This window comes from Macaca nemestrina, chromosome 8 (assembly GCF_043159975.1).
Source record: "Macaca nemestrina isolate mMacNem1 chromosome 8, mMacNem.hap1, whole genome shotgun sequence".
In the NCBI taxonomy this organism is placed as follows: domain Eukaryota; kingdom Metazoa; phylum Chordata; class Mammalia; order Primates; family Cercopithecidae; genus Macaca; species Macaca nemestrina.
Genome location: NC_092132.1, coordinates 37,232,614 through 37,250,802, shown reverse-complemented (window position 1 = coordinate 37,250,802; position 18,189 = coordinate 37,232,614). Strand labels below are relative to the sequence as shown.

Here is an 18,189-nt window from a genome sequence, read left to right as displayed (position 1 = left end):
ACGGGTGGATCATGAGGTCAGGAGATCGAGACCATCCTGGCTAACACGGTGAAACCCCGTCTCTACTAAAACTACAAAAAAAAAAAAAAAAGGAAAAATTAGCAGGGCATGGTGGTGGGCGCCTGTACTCCCAGCTACACGGAAGACTGAGGCAGGAGAATGGCGTGAACCTGGGAGGCGGAGGTTGCAGTGAGCTGAGATGGTGCCACTGCCCTCCAGCCTGGGAAACAGAGTGAGACTCCGTCTCAAAAAAAAAAAAAAAAAAAAAAGAGAGAGAGAGAGAGAGAGAAAGAGAGGCTAAGGTAGGTGTTGCAGGATAAATAAGTGGGTAGATTGAAGTCATTGGACCAAATAAAATTTTCAAGAGTGGGTAGGTAAAGAAAGAATGGAAGACAGGGTCAGCCTCCCGCTAATTTGCCATGGCAGTTCTTGTTTTGTACTTTAGAAGATGAGATGACATCAGGGGAAATAAATCATGACTCTTTCAGGAATACAACGTGGGTCTAATGAGAATGGTTTCTGGTGTCATCAGACAGAGTTTCCAGGACACCTCTGTCCCACTCAAGCTGTGACTTTTCCTGTGTTTAACCTAAGTTGAAATTTTCTCATCTGTAAAAAGCTGGTGATAAAAGTAAAGCAAGCTCTTAAAGATAGGCCCAGAAATAAAATAAAAAAAAAATACAAACCTCACATGGCAATGTCTGAGTGATGACATGCAGTAAGAATGGTGAAGCTTCAGTTAGCTGATGAAGATATATTAGTTTTCTCAAAACATCACCTCTTAAGTAGGAATGGCCATCCGCAGTGACTTTAACCTTCCATATCATAGGAAAACAACTATGAATTTAGGCTTATCCAGTTGTTGCCGAAGAGTGGCATTCCCAGAGCACTTTCAGAAACTGAGTATGTAGAAAATAAGAGGGAACACTCTTATCTTGACCAGACAATACTATACTCAATCACTAATAGGATTGTTAAATAAAAGTAAATATATTTGAGATAGCTCTTGCCTGATCAGTTTTGTAAAAATGTATTTTCAGATAGCTCACTTAAAACATCTGCGTTTCTCATTGAAATCTAACCAAAAGGTGGCGGTATTCTATACAAATGCTAACTAGTCCCTTAACTGTTACCTGTACGTTTTGTAAAACAAATATCACAACAGCCTACATTGAGAATTAAATTGCTAAAGACAGCCCCGCCCCACACACACACACAAAAAAAGTGTTACCAGGCTTCACTGAGAAAAATTGAGATTTGCAAGAAAAGATTAAAATGCAATACAGAACACAACCCAGCCCAGTGTGTTAGAGTACTTGTCTACCCACCAAGATTCCTATGATACACTAGATGTCAGAGAGACAGGGCGTACCACATCATTTCCACGCTTAATACATACACAGCCTTCTTCTTGCTTATCACACTATCCATCTGAAGAGTCTAAAATTTTTTAGGGCTTCTTCTTTAGACAAATCTTTATTCCCCAGGCTTCTTCCCAGGGTGGCCCTCCAGCTTATCACAACAGTCTGTGTAATCTGTGGGGAAAAAGTACTGGCCTGTTTCTTTTTTTGCTTTGTTTTTGCTTTTGTTTTTTTTTCTTGAAATGGAGTCTCCCTCTGTCACCAAGGCTGGAGTACAGTGGTGCGATCTCGGCTTACTGCAACTTCCGCCTCCTGGGTTCAAGTGATTCTCCTGCCTCAGGCTCCTGAGTAGCTGGGACTACAGGTGCCTGCCATCACGCCCGGCTAATTTTTGTATTTTTAGTAGAGATGGTGTTTTGCCATATTGGCCAGGCTGGTCTTGAACTCCTGACCTTGTGATCCACCTGCCTCGGCCTCCCAAAGTGCTGGGATTACAGGCCTGAGCCACCGTGCCCAGCCTGGTCTCCTTTTTAAGATGTCCAAGTTTTAGGCTGGGTGCAGTGGCTCACATCTGTAATCCCAACACTTTGGGAGGCTGAGGCCAGCGGATGGTTTGAGCTAAGGAGTTACAGACAAGCCTAGGCAACATGGTGAAATCCCATCTCTACTAAAAAATACAAAAATTAGCCAGGTGTGGTGGCGCTGCCTGTGGTCCCTGCAACTGGGGAGTCTGAGGTGGGAGAATCACTTGAACTCAGGAGGCAGAGGTCACAGTGAGCCAAGATCATGCCACTGCACTCCAGCCTGGAACAGAGTGAGACCCCGTCTCAAAAAAAATTTATTTTTCTAGGTTTTAATTCAAGCTGCATCCTAATCAGAAAAATGGAAGAAACAAACATTAATTGAGCATCTACCATGCACTAAGATATTTGTCATCTTGCTTAAGTGGTAAAGGAGACCCAATAGGGTAAATATTCTTAATCCCACCTGATAGATAAGGAAAACTGAGGCTCAGAGAAACTAAATACCTATCCAAGCCCATGGACTGGTAACTAGGATATAAACATTTAAACCAACTTTGAAGTTCTCAGTTCTTTCAATTATATAAACTTCTATGACTACATACTATTTATATTTCTTGATTGTTTGATATTATAATGGGAGGGGGGAGCTACTACAATTTACAAACAATTTTTAGGGTGTCATGGGATATTTTTGTAAAGATAATTTTAGTAGTTCACAGCATAAGTTAGATGTGAAGTATAAAGATCTGGAAGTATATCTTCTAGTGAGTGTATTTTAGTTAGATTGAATAAAGTAGCTATATTGTGACATTGTTCAGTTTTATACTCAAAGCTTAATGTGGGAGAAAAACACTGAATTACAACATATGATCAGTATCCATACCTTATTTTTATGCATTATCCTACATTTTTTCCCCCAAGGGTCTGCATTTTCCAATGCTGTTTAAGAGTTTTAGATTCCCTAGTATTATGTTTTTCCAGCCGAAGTCTTCAACAGTCTCAGTCAAAATTCAATTGATGTCGTGGGTTGATTTTTTTTTCCTTTTTGTTGAAACAGTCTATTTCTCTGGAATATTTTAAGGATGTTACCATTTCCTGCTGGGTGGGACATTTTTTGGCTATGCTGTTTGCTTAAACTATGAAGCCATTTCAAGTAGACGTGTTTTATCATCCTTTTCTCCTCTTTAGAGGAACCTCCCTGTAATTTAAGGTTGTTAATAACCTCACCAAAGTGACATTTTCTAATATTGATTTATTTTTCTCATTGGAAACACAGAATGAAGAACAGTGGTTTTTCAGCAGTAATTCTAATTCTAACCTATTTAAAAAGTACAGTGAATTGTTGACTACTCTCTTAATGAAACGATGCCATTTATTATTATTTATTTATTTCTGAAATGATATTATTAAAGGGAGTTCTTTTAAACATAAATATAAAGCAAATAATTTTGAAAATACATGAGAGAAAGAGCTAATAATAAATAATGCTAATAGTGCCTTAAAATAGAGCTTATCCATTTTGAGGGTTGAAAACCAAAACATATGTCCTGAGATTGCTTTTGGAGAGCAAAAGGCATTGATATTAAAGCACTTCCACAAGTATTTAGGGCCTGCATATTATTATTTTCCCCATTGTTATTAGCAAGACGCTTTATTCACACAAAAAAGAATGTGGCATATTTTCTCATTTATATGTCATCATATAATCAAATCTAGTGACATGCTCTTTGGGAACTTACTAATGCAAGAGAATAAAAATGACAACAACTCATTAGGCCAACAAATACAGTGAATCATTAAAGGTGGAGGAAAGAATGGACATCTTTTCCCTTTCACAGATGTAAACTGGAACGCTGTTTTGTAAGTTATTTCAATATTTTCTGCTCCACTGAGAGATTTTTCTATTTTGAAATTGCCTTGAAAGTGTATCCTGACATATTACTATATTACCCTTAGCTGCATTCCAGCATGATGCTAACAAAAGCCAACTAAACCTTCTTCCATCATACTCTTGCTCCAGCCACCGTCCTAATGTAATCCTGTGTTCTAGACCCCATTGGCTTGAAGCATGTGGGAGGATCAGGGACCCTGGGAAAACAACTCACAGAGCATGTTATACTGATGAGAGCAAGCACCGCCCTCTCACACCATGCAACATATTCCTTATTTCCCAAAATTATAGGGAAAGTTCTAGAAAGTACTGGACTGGTAGTCAGGAAACTGAGGTTCTAGTTCTAACTCCATTTCTAACTTATTAGGCAATCCTTGGCCTCCCTTAGTCTTAATTTCCCAATGAGTAAAATTAAAGAATTTTAGGTTAGTCTCTAAGACGTCTTCTAGATGTAAGGGTTTTTAACAAGGCTGACAAAAATCTGTATTTAATGACGTAATCCAATTGGAATAACTACAAATTTTCTAGGTAAAACACTGAGTACTAGCAAGGGGACTGCACTCATCTGCTGAGTGATGTTTTGAAGCTCTCTAAACTGTATTACCCTTCCCAAATATCAGAGCATCATACAATACATTTTATCCTACGAGCACGCATGCCATGAGAATGAGTAAAATTCCCAGTTACAAAACTGCTTAGAGCTCTTTGGAAATAATCTTCAGTGAACATACATTGTATAGCTAGCTAACTATAAGAATGCTTAAATATGTATTCTATCAAAACATGCTAAGAGAGCTACCAGTCTGAAAGAAGAAAAAAAATTAAGTGAAAAACAATTTTATTTTCTTTTAGAGAAGCCCCAAATGTTTATCTCATCTATTATGAAATTAATTTTTTAAAGAACTTTGTTTTATCTATTTCTTATTTTTAAAGAGTCTTTTACAGAGCAGTTGTACATTCACAACAAAGTGAAGAGGAAGATACAGAGATCTCCTATACAAATTCCTCTACTTCCCTGCCTCCACTTAAGCACCACATCCCACATTATCATCATCCCACACCAGGCTGGCACATTTGTCACAATTGATGAACCTACATTGACACACCACAATCACCCAAAGTCCCAGGATTCAGTCTCATTGTTATACATTCTATGGAAAAATGTCTAATGAGATGTATCCATCGTTATAGTATCCCACAGAGTATCTTCACTGCTCTAAAAATACCCTGTACTCCACCTAGTCATCCCTCCCGCCTCTTCCAAACTCTGGCACCACTGATCTTTTTACTGTCTTCATAGTTTTGCCTTTTTCAAAAGGTCATGTAGTTGGAATCATACAGTATGCAACCTTTTCAGCTTGGCTTCTTTCACTTAGTAACATGCGTTTCAGTTTCCTTCAGTCTTTTCATGGTTTGATAGTTCATTTCTTTTTAGTGCTGAATACTATTCTGTTGTCCGGATGTACCATAGATTACCGATTACTTATCTAATCACCTACTGAAGGACATCTTGGTTGCTTCTGTGTTTTGGCAATTATGAATAAATCTGCTATAAATATCTGTGTAAAGATTCTTGTGTGGGCATAACTTTTCAACTCCTTTGGGTAAATACCAAGGATTGTGATCATTAGATCATATGGTAAAGTTTGTTTAGTAAGAAACCATCGAATTTTCTTCCAAAGTGGCTCCACCATTTTGCATTCCCACCAGCAATGAATGGGAATTCCTGTTCCTCCACTCGCCAATATTTGGTGTCATTGGTATTCTGGATTTTGGCCATATCAATAGATGTGTAGTGTTACCTCATTCTTAAGTTTCCATTTCCCTAGTGGAGCATCTTTTCATATGCTTATTTGCTATCTGTATGGCTTCTTTGATGATGTGTCTGTTAAGGTCTTTGGTCCATTTTAAAATCAGGTTGTTTTCTTATTGTTGAATTTCAAGAGTTCTTTGTGCATTTTGGGTAACAGTCCTTTATCAGATGTGTCTTTTACAAATATTTTCTTCCATTCAGTGGCTTGTCTTCTCATGTTCTTGACATTGTCTTCCATAGAGCAGAAGTTTTGAATTTTACTGAAGTCTGTCTTATCAATTATTTCTTTCATGGATTGTGCCTTAGGTGTTGTACTTAAAAACTCATTGTCATACCCCAGGTCATGTAAGTTTTCTCCGATTTGATTTTCTAGGAGTTTGGTAGTTTTGCATTTTACATTTAGGTCTGTTACCCTCTGTCTATTTTGAAGATTAAGAATAGGAAATATCACCTTATATTCAATAAATTTAACAACTATGAAGGAGAGGCAGAGATTAGAGAGGAAACAAAAGATGAACATGGGGAAAAAGAAAAATGAGGCAGATAAAGACATCCCCAAAGCTAGAGAAAGAGGCAGAGAAGCCACAAACAGATCGGCATGGGAAACATCAGAAAGACCCCCTACAAAAGTTGGTAAGTGGAAAGGCAAAGGCAGACTGGTACTCCACAAATGGAACACGAGTCATTCTAAGAGAAAGGTGTTCATGGAGAAATAGCTTGGTCAATGGCCTTTAATGAAACAGATAGAGTTCATAAACATACTAGCTAGTTTTGTTTGTTTTTTCTTTTCTTTTTCTCTTCTAGTTGATTCGTCAGGTTTGTTGTTTGATACTCCTTAGCGGATTTCAACTTCCATGGCCTCTGTCCTGCTCATACTAGCTAGTTTTAAGTAATGACAGACATGGAAATGATAACTTCTTGGTACTTACTTCTGGGCCAACTGAAGAGGAACTGACGACAGAATCATAGAATCCCTGATGTTATGTCAGTTAACAAAGATTAGCTTCTTTAATGAGTATCCTTGTTATCATAAAATGACAGGAACTAACTAGAAGTTTATATATCCCTCCTCCAGAAAAAGAGTGAGAAAAACCCAGGACAACAAACAATGTTTACAAAATATTTTGTTCTCTGTGGGAAAAAGAAATAATTTAAAAATTTTTATGGAAGTAATTTATTTATGATTTTAAAATGTATACAACTGTCAACATCAATCTCTTTTATATTATTAACTTAAAATAGAATTTTTAAATATTTAAGTATTGTTCATTTTTTAGCTGTTATAGATGACAGCATAACTGTTACTTTTTAAAAAATATATTTATCAGTTGGAGATGTAGATATTTATGAGTGAAATTACATGATTCACTTTAATCAAATCTGGTAAAAAATTTGTGCAGGGTATATAGATAAAACAAGTGCCAAAATATTGATAATTGAGGAATTGGGAGGTGGGTACATAAAGGCTCATTTCATTATTCTCTTTAATTTTGTGTATGTTTGACAATTTTCCATAACAAAAGGTTAAATTATTTTTCTTTTAACTGCGTCAATTACATATAAAATATTTCACTGTGTTTTGAAGTGGCTCAAATGAATGCAGAATCTCAGTTTCACAGCATCATGAAAGAATCTTCGGTAATTTTTGTTACAGAAGTTTCTTTGATTCCTACTTTTTTGCGGTGATTTCTATGACTTTATTTTTCATCATCCAAATTTTATTTTCAGAACAGCTCAACTGTGTTTTTGTAAATTTCCACTTCAGAAACACAGGAAATCCTAAAAGATGGATGAGAACCAGGTACTGAGTGTATGGTTTTTCATTGTGTTTTATTTAACCTAAGTACCAAATTCTAAAAGCAGAAGTGGAAGTGTCTTTATGCCCTGGTTAAAGATGTCTCAGTTGTTCCATGAGAGACCTGGAGAAAGAGCTGGATTTGGAAGCCTTGCTTTGGCTATCACCTGAGACTGGTATCCTAGAAGTGCAGTGCTAAGTCTCCTGGAGAAGAATGCTTGCCTCTTACTCACACACTGCTTTATTTGCAAGTTGAAGTCTCAGAGGAGACTGCCTGTCTACCCAGCTGCAGAATGTGTATGCAATGATTGCATCTGTTGACATGGAAACTGAAATATAACCGATAAACTACACACCCCAAACAGATTAAAATTGACTTGGGAAAACTATGTAGGGTTATTACAAAATTTATGATAAACCATCTTTTTGCTGCACCTCCCTCTATTTAAAATGATAGCCTATGAAGTAAAATTTTTGTAGAAATCATTCTCCCTAACAGAGTTTGGTGGTAGCAGCCAGATTATTGCTGAATCAATCCTTAAAGTGGCATAAAATAGCTGCACGCTACAGCAGATGGATGAATGATAGAAAAACACATATGCTAAACATATATGTATAAGGCTACTGACATATTTATGAAAAGTTATAAGTCCACATAATCTAGGCCCAAATATGTTTGAACATGATAAAAATATAACTGATTTGTTTTAACATGATTTACTATTTCAGATACATATATATACTGTCTTGTTTAATTATATCAGCCTAAACATAACAATAGCTATTACTTATTCAGCACTTACTATTTGTGGTAAACTATGTTAAGCTTATTTTATTTAATTCTTGCTATAATTCAATAACTGGAGCCTTTTATTTTTACCCCCACAGTAGATGAGAACTGATCTCAAAGAAGCAAGATATCCTGGTCTATAATAGTACGGGATGTGAACCTTGGTCTGAGTAGCTTTAAACTTTAGTTGTATAAACCTCACTTTATTGACTCTCATTTTTACTATGATGAAAAAAGCTTATTATAACACTGGTAGCCTGTAATGGTGGTATTAGGAGAGCTTCCACTGACATGTTTATATAAAAAGTCTCTACTATACCCAGATTAAATTTAGCTTGCATGCTTCTATTTCTGACATATCGTATTGTAAGCTCTTAGAGGATAGGAACTGAAACTATCATACTTCACAAAGAAAGATGTATAAGTGGTGCTTGATGATTACTCATAATGATTAAAAATCACACAGCTATAGAGAAGTAATAATTAACACTTTTGTATAAAATTTGTTGTTTAAAATGGAGACATATTTTTATTTTTCTTGCTGCAATGTGCATATCATGTCTAGGGAGCTAGAACTAGTCGTGCAGGGAAACTAAAAAATTATGATTGATAATTCTTTCAATGTATATACTTAGCAAAGCCTTTTTTGTTTTGTTTAGTTTTTGGCCAAGGACCAGGATTACGGTCATTTGATAGCAACAACACATTTTTAAAATTTTTTTCTAGGAAAAAATTTAAAGGGCAGTGTATACTAAGGAAGAAGAGCAAACTGGATACTTGAACACTTTTGAATTGTCATTGTTTATTGAATTTGTTATGCATTCGAGATTTTAAAAACAACCTCCCATATTATAAAGAGCAAGAGGACAGCTGACAAAGGACATGTCCTACAGAAATTTCGAACAGTTTATTTTATCTTCTTTCAAGTCAAAGGACTGGAGGATCTTTCTTCCCACTTGCTGCTTTGAAAATTTATAGGGAGGGGGAGGTTATTTTGCAGACAGCCGAAATAAAGTTCCAATGTTCTAAATTCCATCTTTGGAAATGAATTGTAGCTTCTAAAATCGGTAGTTCTAATGGTCCATGTATATATGGAATGTGAAATGGCCTAGGAATTATAATAACTGAATCTTTGGTTAGTCTCTCTTCTGCCATTACCTGGCTATGGATCTCAGACATTTCTGGGCCGCTGTTTTCTCAACTGTCAGATCTCAGTAGGGGGTGCCAAATAATCTTAAGTATTCCTTTCAGCTCCAATTAGACTCAAACCTTGTGGTACAATGTTTCTGGCTGACCCAACCCCTATCCACAATTTCTTTCTTCTTAGACATCTTCCAGTATTGGCCCAGGAGTAACCATGTGTCTAGTTCTGATCAATGAGCTGTTACTGGCTGTGACTCCAGGAAAACTTTTAGGATAGACTGGACTGGAATGTTCCTTTTGGTTTTTTTGTTTTGTTTTGTTTGTTTCTCTGAGACGGGGTCTTGCTCTCTGTCAGCTGGGCTGGAGTGCAGTGGTGCAATTGCACAGCTCCCTGCAGCCTCTACCTCCCAAGCCTATGTGATCCTCCCACCACAGCCTCCCGAGTAGCTGGGACTACAAGCCTGTGCCACCACAACTGGCTAATTTTTTTGTATTTTTTGTAGAGATGAGGTCTCACCATGTTGGCCAGGCTGGTCTTGAAGTCCTGGGCCCAAGTAATCCTCCTGCCTTGGCCTCCAAAAATGCTGGGATTACACAGATGGCCACTGTGCCCAGCCCCTTTTGGTCTTTTGAACCTGTCTCCTTCTTGCCTTCAACAAATGCAGTACCTAGAGGGACAGCAGGTAACTTGTAACCGTGAAGTGACAGGCTAACACTTAGGACAGCAGAGGCAGGAAGATGAGAAGAATGTGTGTCCCTAATGCTTCCTTGGGAAGCTGCACCAACACTGGACTGCCTATATCTGGATTTCTTTTATATGAGAAAAATAAAGCCACAGTTTCAGCCACTGTGGTAGGATTTACCATTAGTTGCAGCAGAACTTATGCCTAACTGATATATGTAATACAACACACAAAAGTAACATGCTGTAAATTGAAGAATGATTCTTATGGGGGCTACAAAGATTAAAACCATGACTGCTTGCTCTAGGAGCTTGTAATTAACAGAAAACAAAAGAGAAGCACTGAAACAGCCACAATACAAGATAATACATTAAGAAGAGGCACAGTACTAACATTTTAAGCAGGATGTAGTCATATTTGCTTTCAAGGAGAGGTGTGGAAAAATTAAGAAAAGAGCCTTAAAAATATACATTTAGTATTCTTAGAAGTTTATGCTGCCTCCTAATAATGACATCTTTTCTCATTAGATTATCAATATAGAACTAATAATTAGATATAGGGCTTTAATGCTGACCTATATATTATGCTGATCTCACTAGGATGTTAGATTGTCTTGACTTGACCTTCAAACTAAAATTGTAGCAAATTTTTAAAAAATAAAATGTTTTTAAAATTAAAATTTCATATTTTTGAAACGAAATAGACTATGGTAACCCCATTTCCTTCTGCTTGATCAGCTGCTGGCTTATACAGCTACTCCTTGTGCCCTGGTAATTTGCTGTTTGGTACAAATATGTACTAAACTCATGCCTGTCCTTCCTTTCTTTTACACACTTGCCTCCACCACTCCCAATGCAACCCTTACCCTAACTATTCGATTCTTTCCCCAGATGGTGTAATCTGGTAACTGATTCAACATAGATGAGTTAGTAAATGAAAATGGCTTAGTATGGTACCAGCTCTCCCTCAGTATATATAGTTTTATAACATATAACCAAATGACGATAAACCCTGATCTCAAATGGGTTAAAGGAAGCTTTAAAAAATGCCAATGTGTGTGTCCTCTCATCTAACCCAGTTTGAATTCAGATGGTCTCCCGTGTGATGCAGGCGTGGGTAGGTTTATTCGTTTTGAAGAGAAACCAGAGCATAGGCATGGGTAGGTTTAAAAGCATCCCAGGTATTGCTAATGTACAGTCAAGGTTAAAAACCAGTGGTCCAATCTACATTCAACATGTGTCCACCAGGTGCCTGACATTGCTAGTTACTCTAAAAAGCTACCCTGGGTCTTGAGGGATTAGACACCTAAAACAGGAATCATTTTGCCCTTGAACTAAAAAGGGAGTTTATTGAAAGAATACTGGATTTTCCCAAGAAAAACACAAGTAACGGTGTTTCTATAGGGTCTATATCCAGTATCAGGAAAGCTGACAGGAACCGACAGCAGCATACTCTCATGTACTGTCTCTCTCTCTCTCTCTCTCTCTCTCTCTCTCTCTCTCTCTCTCTCTCTCTCTCTGTTTATTCTTTGTTTTTTCCCTCATATATTTGGTCCATCCTGCTCTTTCAGCAGCCCAGCTTTCTCTGCCTCTTCAGCTATAAAGGACAGTGCTATGGCTACCCAAGGTCACTGCATACATTATACATTTGGGCCCAGCATCTGAAGCTGCACCTACCTAGAGGGCTACCTTTTTCTGTTGGTTTGTTTGTTTTGTTTTGTTTTGTTTTGTTTTGAGACAAGGGTCTCACTTTGTCACCCAGGCTGAAGTGCAGTCGTGCAAACACAGCTCGCTGCAGCTCAAATTCCTGGGCTCGAGTGATCCTCCTACCTCAGCCTCCTAAGTAGCTGGGACAACAGGCACACGTGACACCAAGTCAGCCTGGCTAATTTTTGCATTTTTCCTAGAGATATGGTTTCTCCATGTTGCCTAGGCTGGTCTCAAACTCCTGAGCTCAAGCAATCTGCCTGCCTCAGCCTCCCAGCATGTGAGTCACCATGCCCAGCCAGGGCTGCCTTTAGATATATATCAATGTAAGCAGAGAGGTCAGTCTGGTGGGACCCACCCTCACAGGTATATCACTACTGGCTATGGGCAACAATTCTCTAGTTCCCAGCTCCTCAATTAGGAGACAGACTTAGGTTTAAAAACTTTTTTTTTTTTTCTTTTTTTTGGTCCCAAGAACATCGACTCTGGAGAGAGAATCTAGCCAGCCCAGCATGATCAGGTTCCCATTCCTGATTGATTTGCTTATGTTCCAAGAAAGAGGCTAATCTGGTAGAAGCACAGTTGGAGAGGACTCACCTGGTATGAGGAAGAAGACATGTTCAAAAAAGGAGATCATTTATGAGGCAGGCAGTTAACTGAAAAGGTCTACTTGATTGCTCAAAGAGCTAACTTTAGACTATGCAAGATATTTTAAAATTCAAAATATCTCTTATAAGCTGTCAGTGGAATAAGCATATGGGGGAAAAAGTGGTTATATCTGACTGGTGTGTTCTAGAAAAGCATCATGGAAGAGATAGAAATTTTATAGACAATGTGGAGAAACAGGCAGCCCGGATAGGCAGAATGATTACAATAAATGAAGGCATAGAGGTAAGAATGGGGACTCTTTGAGGTTGATTGGACTATACGATTTAGAATGTAGTGGGAGATAAATCTGGGGCCAAACTGCAGAGATTTCCAAAATTCAGGCTGGAAGAAAAGACTCCTTCTAGAACAGGTATGTTTTTTGAGCAAGAGAAATATATAATCTCTCTCTCTCTCTTTTTTTCTTTTTTTCTTTTCTTCCTTTCCTTTCCTTCCCTTCCTTCCTTCCCTCCCTCCCTCCCTCCCTCCCTCCTTCCCTTCCCTTCCCTTCCCTTCCCTTCCCTTCCCTTCCCTTCCCTTCCCTTCCCTTCCCTTCCCTTCCCTTCCCTTCCCTTCCCTTCCCTTCCCTTCCCTTCCCTTCCCTTCCCTTCCCTTCCCTTCCCTTCCCTTCCCTTCCCTTCCCTTCCCTTCCCTTCCCTTCCCTTCCCTTCCCTTCCCTTCCCTTCCTTCCTTTTTCTTTTTTGACAGTCTCTCTCACTCTGTCACCCAGGCTAGAGCAAAGTGGCACAATCACAGCTCACCACAGCCTTGACCTCCCAGGCTCAGGTGATCCTCTACCTTATCACCTCCACGTCAACCTCCTGAGTAGCTAGGACTACAGGCACCCGCCACCAAGCCTGGCTAATTTCTGTATTTTTTTTTTTTTTTTTAGTAGAGACGGGGTTTCGCCGTGTGGCCTGGCTGGTCTTGAACTCCTGGGCTCAAGCTATCTGCCCGCCTCGGCCTCCCAAAGTGTGAGTATTACAGGTGCAAGTCACCACATATGGCTGAGAAATATATAATCTGACTTGTATTTTAGGAGGACGGATCTTTTCTAAGATATAAAGTAACAAAGATGACAGATTCTGAAAGTGGATGAGTAGATCACGCAAGAGACAAGACGGGGTCTCTTCTAGGTTGGTGGCAGTAAGAATAAAAAATAAAGAAATTGAAGGCATTTTTGAGGACAGTGGGAATATCAAGCAGCATGCCAGAGGCAAGGAGAGAGCTGCTTGGATTAGGAAGCATATTCTCAGGGTTGTGGCTTCAATCGAGTACGGTAAAGTCAATCTTCTATAACAAGTTACTTTTTAAAGTGCCCTATTGAATTTGTGTATTTTACTAGATTCAGTCCAATAGTCATTCACTCAACAAACATTTACTGAGTGCCCAATTTGATCAGACTTTTATAGTAGGAGGTGGTTCAGATAAGATGAGTAAGATTAGTCTCTTCTAATGAGGATGTAGACAGGAAAACAATGAATGAGAAGACACCATAAAAAGGCCAGATTACCTCATAGGGCTGCTGGGAAGATTAAATGAGATCACGTCTGTAAAATGCTTAGTTAGGCACAGTGCCTGGTACCTAGTAAGCGCTCAGTAAATAGTAGTTATTATTCCATACACGATCCTGTGAGAGCAAAAAGAAGTGATGAACTGTCTTAGGATGTTGAGGACAGCTTCAGTGAGGAAGTGAGATAATTAACCAGGCAGAGACAAAGATGGACATTCTAGATGGAAGAACTTGCATGAGGAAAAGCATGGTGTGTTGTGACAACACAAAGTATAACCTGGACAGAGTATAGAAGGGGCATTTAGGAGTGGCACGTATAAGACTAGCAAGGTAAGTTGGGCCTAGATTTCTGAGGACCTCGAATGTGAAGCAAAGTTTAGACTTTGCATTTTAGGCAATCAGAAGCAATGACTGGTTTTCCAGCAGAGAGGGTGTGAGCAGATTGCTTATTAGGAAAATCACCCAGGGTAGTCTGGAGGATGGATTAGGGGTGAGAGGTGAGAAATAGGTCAGAGGCAAAACAATCATTAAGCTGCTTAAATTGTTCAGACAAGTCAAGTGAGGTGAGGGCATGAATCAAGTTTGTCGAAGTGGGAATGGAGTGGGAGAAAAAAATGATAAAGCTCTAAAAGTTTAAGAGATTATGTTTTAAAATTTTTTATCTAATTCAAAATGTGTTGCATTTTTACCAGCTCACTATTATAATATTAATCTCTTCTAAAACACAGGAAAGATCTTACTTTAGGGAAAAACCAAACCAAAACAAACCTTCACAAATATAACATCCATTATAACATTTCGGGTTGGATTACTTGCTTACATAGTGTGCAAAAGTAATTTCATGTAAATATTTTAATGAGTTTTTTCCATTTTGTGTATTCTTAGCAATGTTACTTATATATTTGAAGATTATGGAATAGATACAGGCAAAATCTAAGTATTCTGGTGCTCTGATGAAGAATATCTTTTCTTACTGCATTACATGATAACTGCACAGATGACCTAGACACAGGTTGCACATGGAGACACCAGTAGCTTTCCAGGTTGACAACTAACTAAGGCTCACCTTCCTGACCCTTGGAAAAGATTACGGGGTAATTGTCAGAACTACCAGAAGTCTTATTAATGTAATTATGTGTATGGTAATATCCATTCATTGAAAACCCAATTAACTAGAACTTTCAAATAATAAGACCTTTTTGACTGAGTGCAGTGGCTCACACGTGCAATTCCAGCATTTTGGGAGGCCGGGGTGGGTGGATCACTTGAGGCCAGGAGTTTGAGACGAGCCTGGCCAACATGGTGAAACCCCATCTCTACTACAAAAATTAGCCAGGCGTGGTGTGTGCCTGTAATTCCAGCTATTCGGGAGGCTAAAGCAGAATTGCTTGAATCCAAGAGGCGGAGGTTGCACTTAGCCGAGACTGTGCCACTGTACTCCAGCCTGGGCTACAGAGTGAGACTCTGTCTCAAAAAAAAAAAAAAAAAAAAAAGACCTTTTTTATAGTCCTATGTATAACTCGTCCTCATAATGAAAGCCCCTGTCAAAGCTATAAAATCTTGTATTTTACTTTAAAACAAACCAGAAACATATTTTATTTTTTTAATTATTTTTGTTATCTTTTTAAAATTAAACATTTATATTGATAGAGATTCATATTCAGTTGTAAGAAATAATATAGAGAAATCCCTTGCCTTGTACCCTTTGCCCAGTCTCCCCTAATGGCAGTAGCTTGCAAAAGTGTAATATAACAACCAGGATATGGCTATTGACATAGGGTAGGCCATTTCTGGGTTCTCTATTCTATTCCATCAAACTACCCACATTTTCCTCCATCAATAGCACACCATTCGATTACTATAGCTATATAATAGTTCTTAACATTGAGATAGAGTGATTCCTCTCACTTTATCTTTTTTTTCAAAAATTTTTTAGGTATTATAGAGTCTCATTTTAGTGCCTTTCATATTTGACTTATTTGAAAAATTTGAAATCCAGGTATATAATATATGGCGATTCCTATAAGCCACAATATTTAATTATTATAATCTCATTACTCAAAATTCTGAATAAACAGCATTTTACTTTTAGACCTTTCTTTTAGGATAGTATTACCATAAGCTAGATTACAAAAGCAAGTGATGGGATCTTCTCTGTCAGTATTTGAAAAACATCTATTCCCATTTAGATATGCCATGAATATCTCAGGTCTCATAACTCTAAGATATTCATCCTTTAACATAATTGTAAATGCTAAAAGTTTTAATATGTTAAACCAATAGGGTGTTCTGTAAAATGTTCTGTTTTATCAACCTTTAGCCACATTTACCTACCTATAACCTTTATAAAGCAATAAATAACTGCAAGCACAGAACATGAACAAATCCCAAGACTAGCTTATTGAAATGTAACTTTGTCTTTAAAGAATCTGCTGTGCCATTTACCTTTTGAAAAGAAAGGCCAAAAAGGACAAACAAAGCTTCAGAAATGGAAGCTCTGATATTAAATGTACTTGAGTGTGGCGGATATATCTTTATTCATGAGAACGCATGTTTTAACTGGGGGTGCTCTTTTGTAATTGCCTGATTTAATAAATGGGTCAGAATATCTGAGATAAATCTGCAAACTGTGGAATACACTTGCCAATTACTGAATTTTAAAACAATTGGCATCGTAAAATTATATGCAACCTTCTTTGATATGTGGTACAGCTGTTTTTTTTTTTGAGGTAGAAGGAGTTTTTATTTTCTCCCAGACAATTGATTAAAATATTCGCAGTGCCTTTAAATAATAAAACAGGCTTTTAACACAGTGATCTTTTACTGCTGAAAAATGAGAAATCTAACCCTATCAGAAATCACTGCAGCTTATAATCAAAAGAAACAATATAAAACAAAAATATCCTCGCCATACTTGGCAATGCTTCATAAAGTCTTTAAGCAAAAAGGGTTTTTAAAAATTTTTATTTTTATCAGCTTTATTGAAGTATAATTGACATAAAACAAACTGCATATATTTAAGTGCATAAAAATAAATAATAGTCCATAGTAATATATTTTACACTTAAAAGTTTGCTAAGAGGGTAGGTCTCATGTTGTGCTCTTACTACAATAAAGTAAAAAAAAGTGTATAGATTTTGATGTATGCATACCCCTGTAAAACTATCACCACAAGCTGGATGATAAACATGTCCATTACCTCCAAAAGTTTCCTTATGCTTCTTTTTATTTATTTATTTAAATTTCAGATTCAGGGGGTACATGTGCAGGTTTGTTACATGGGTATACTGTGTGATGCTGAGGTTTGGGCTTCTAATGACTGCTCACCCAAGTAATGAGCATAGTACTCAACAGGTAATTTTTCAACCCTTACCCCACTCCTACCCTCCCACTTTCCAAATCTCCAGTGTTTATTGTTTCCATTTTTGTGTCCATGTGTACTCACTGTTTAGCTCTTACTTACAAGTGAGAATATGTGGTATCTGGTTTTCTGTTTCTGCATTAATTTTGCTTCGGATAATACTCATGCCTCTTTTTAATTCTTCCTACCTCTCCTTCCCCAGCCCAGGCTACCACTGATCTGCTTTCTGTCACTATATATTAGTTTGCATTCTCTAAAATTTTATATAAATGAAATTATGCACAGAGTATTTACTCTTTTATTGTTTGGCTTTTTTTTTTTTTTTAGTTTTTTATTCTGGGATTCATTCATGTTGCTGTATGTATCTATTACTTTTCATTCCTGAAGAATGGATATACCAAATTCGCTGATCCACCCACCTGTTGATGGGGCATTTGCATAATTTCCAGTTTTTGGCTATTACAAATAAAAGTGCTGTAAATAGTCGTATACAAATCTTTGTATGGTTCCATTCAAACGTATGTTTCATTTTTCTTGTGTAAATACCTAGGAGTGAAATGACTGGATTGTATAGTAGGTGTGTGTTTAACTTTTTAAGAAGCTGTCCAAAGTTTTTCTAGAGTGGCCGAGCCACTTCAATTTCCACTAGTGGTGAACGACAATTCCAGTTGTTCCACATCCTCACCAATACCTGATATGGTCATTTTCATTGTAGACTCTCTGTTGGGTGGGCAGTGGTATCTCATTGTGGTGTTAATTTGCACTTACTTAATGACTAATGATATTAAGCATCTTTTAATATGCTCATTTCCTATTCATATATTTCTTTGATGAAGTTTCTGTTCTTTTTTTCAAATGAGTTGTTTTCTTATTATTGAGTTTTGAGAGTTCTTTTTATATTCTGACTATAAGTTGCATATTAGATACGTGATTTGCAAATATTAAGTTTCATTTTATTGTTTTC

At 37.5% G+C, this 18,189-nt stretch overlaps 1 long non-coding RNA gene across 1 annotated transcript in view; it reads right to left on the bottom strand.

Moving 5' to 3' along the window:
* Nucleotides 1-363: 363 nt before the first annotated feature.
* Nucleotides 364-18,189, bottom strand: part of LOC139355786 (uncharacterized) — a 168,933-nt gene continuing 151,107 nt past the window's right edge. Inside the window, exon 3 of the long non-coding RNA XR_011606830.1 lies at nt 364-899. This is a non-coding gene — a long non-coding RNA (uncharacterized lncRNA). The remainder of the gene's footprint in view (nt 900-18,189) is intronic.